The 2,319-nt window shown below is 45.0% G+C and overlaps 1 non-coding gene across 1 annotated transcript; it reads right to left on the reverse strand.

Moving 5' to 3' along the window:
• Window positions 1-308: 308 nt before the first annotated feature.
• Window positions 309-382, reverse strand: TRNAT-UGU (transfer RNA threonine (anticodon UGU)). Its single transcript has one exon. It is a non-coding gene; the product is annotated as a tRNA-Thr (tRNA).
• Between the last annotated feature and the right edge of the window lie 1,937 nt (window positions 383-2,319).

The following is a 2,319-nucleotide window of genomic DNA, read 5'->3' on the forward strand; positions in this document are numbered from 1 at the left end:
CATTTGTATGAAATATCTTTTGTCATCCCTTTTAATTTCTGTATATGTATGTCTTTCGATCTGAAGTGCATCTCTTATAGACAACATATGTATGAGTCTTGTTTTCTTTTTTTTTCCCCTCTTTAATTCCCTACTCCCGCACTTCCACCCCTGACCCATAGATGTTGCTGTTTCCCCTTAAGAACTGATCTCCGAAGGCGGGGCGTCCCCTCCCACACGCTCACAGTGCACACCGGGGGCCTGGCGCACCCGGGACCTGGCGCCCCCTGCACACTCAGGGGGGTCTGCCGCACCCGGGGTATGGTCTGTGGCTCCACCTGGGGCGCGAACCCAGGACCTTCTGTGTACAAAGCAGACATGCTAACCACTACACTATGGAGCCACCTCTGGGTCTTGTTTTCTTATCCAGTCACTACCCTACTTCTTTTGATTGGAGCACTGAATCCATTTACATTTAGTGTGATTATTGATAGGTACATTGTTATTGCCATTTTATTATTCATATTTATGATTTTGTTTCTCCTTCTTAAAGAAGTCACTTTAACATTTCTTGTAATACTAGTTTGGCAGCGATGAACTCCTTTACCTTTTTCTTGTCTTGGAAGTTCTTTATCTGTTTTTCAATTTTAAATGATAGCCTTGCTGGATATAGTAGTCTTTGTTGTAAGTCCTTGCCTTTCCTCATTTTGAGTATTTTATGCCAATCCCTTCTGGCCTGCAAAGTTTTTGTTGAGAAATCAGCTGATGGTCTTATGTGAACTTCCTTGTAGATAACTAACTTCTTTTCTCTTGCTTTTAAGATTCTCTCTTTGAATTTAATCTTTGCCATTTTAATTGATGTGTCTTGGTGCAAGCCTCTTTGGATTAATTTTGTTTGGGACTCTCTGTGCTTTTTAGACTTGTATATACATGTCTGTTTCCTTCACCAGATTAGGGAAGTTTTCCATCATTATTTCTTCAAATAGGTTCTCAATCCCTTGGTTTCTCTCTTCTCCTTCTGGTATTCCTATGATGTGAATGATCTGCTTGATGTTGTTTCAGATAATAACTTTTTTTTTTTTTTGCTGTTCTGATTGGGTGTTTTTTGTTACCTTGTCTTCCAAATTGCTGATTCAATTCTCTGCTTAATCTAATATACTGTTGATTTCTTCTGGTGTATTCTTCCTTTCTGACTAGTTCTTTTTTATGATTTCCGTGTCCTTTTTAATGCTGATTGTCTCTTTGTCGAAGTTCTCACTAAGACCTTGAGCAACCTTAAAATCAGCATTTTGAACATTACCTCCATTATTTGTCTCCTATTTGTGTAGCTCTTTCTCTGGAGTTTTGTTCTTTCATTTGGGGCAGTTTCTTTGTCTCTTCGTCTTGGCTTCTTCTCTGTGTTTATTTCTACATATTAGGTAGATCTGCTATGTCTCCCAGTCTTTGCAGGGTGGCGTTATGTTGTAGGTTTCCTTTGGGGGCCAGTGGCAAGGTCTCCCTGATCACCTGAGCTGGGTACTCCCAGGGTGACCTTTGTGTGGGTTGTGCGTGCCCTCCTGTTGCAGTTGAGTCTTGATTGCTATTGGAATGTCAGTGGGTAGGGTTAACTCTCAGGCTGACTGGCTGTGAGGATTGGCCATGACCACTGCTTTGGAGCTCCTGTTCAGGGGCTGACCCCATCAAGTGGGATTCACCCTAGTGTGCTTCAGTGCCTGCCGATACCACCCTTTGAGTATCCTGCTTGTGGGACTAATCAGGTGGTGCTCTTTTTTGGTCTGAAGCCAGCCTCTGGGTATGTTGGTTCTGGGGCCTCTTGGGAGGGTCTTCTATGTAGGCCAAGGTCAGCTGCTGCCTGTGACTGGCCCAGGGCTACCTGGTAGGAGCTACAAAGCAATCCAAATTCGGTCACTGCCTGTACTGGATCTGGAGGCATATGGGAGAGGCCATCCTCAAACCTAGGCTGGCTGCCACCATTACCGGATCTGGGTCTACTCAGCAATAGGCACAGGGCACACAGAGGCCAGCAGCCGCCCACCCGGGGCCTGCAGACCTTTGATAGTTTTTAAGAGTGACTGCAATGAAGTCCAAGGCTGGCTATCTACTGCTGAAAGAGTCTCTGGCAGTGTGTGAGTTGGGTTGGGCAGGATCTTGGAGTTATCAGGGTGAAGCAAGTGGCGTTCACCAGGCTAAATCAGATTCAGATTTGGCCATATTGTGGGAGACCACAACACAGGAAAGATGGCACCCACCTGCCAGCTTTGTAGGAGGAGGGTTCATCACAGGGACAGTGGTGGCTGTCCTTGACCTTGAAGCCACACAACTCAGTTTCTCCCTGTATGT

Source organism: Pteropus medius, unplaced genomic scaffold, assembly GCF_902729225.1.
Source record: "Pteropus medius unplaced genomic scaffold, Ma_sr-lr_union100, whole genome shotgun sequence".
Classification (NCBI taxonomy): domain Eukaryota; kingdom Metazoa; phylum Chordata; class Mammalia; order Chiroptera; family Pteropodidae; genus Pteropus; species Pteropus medius.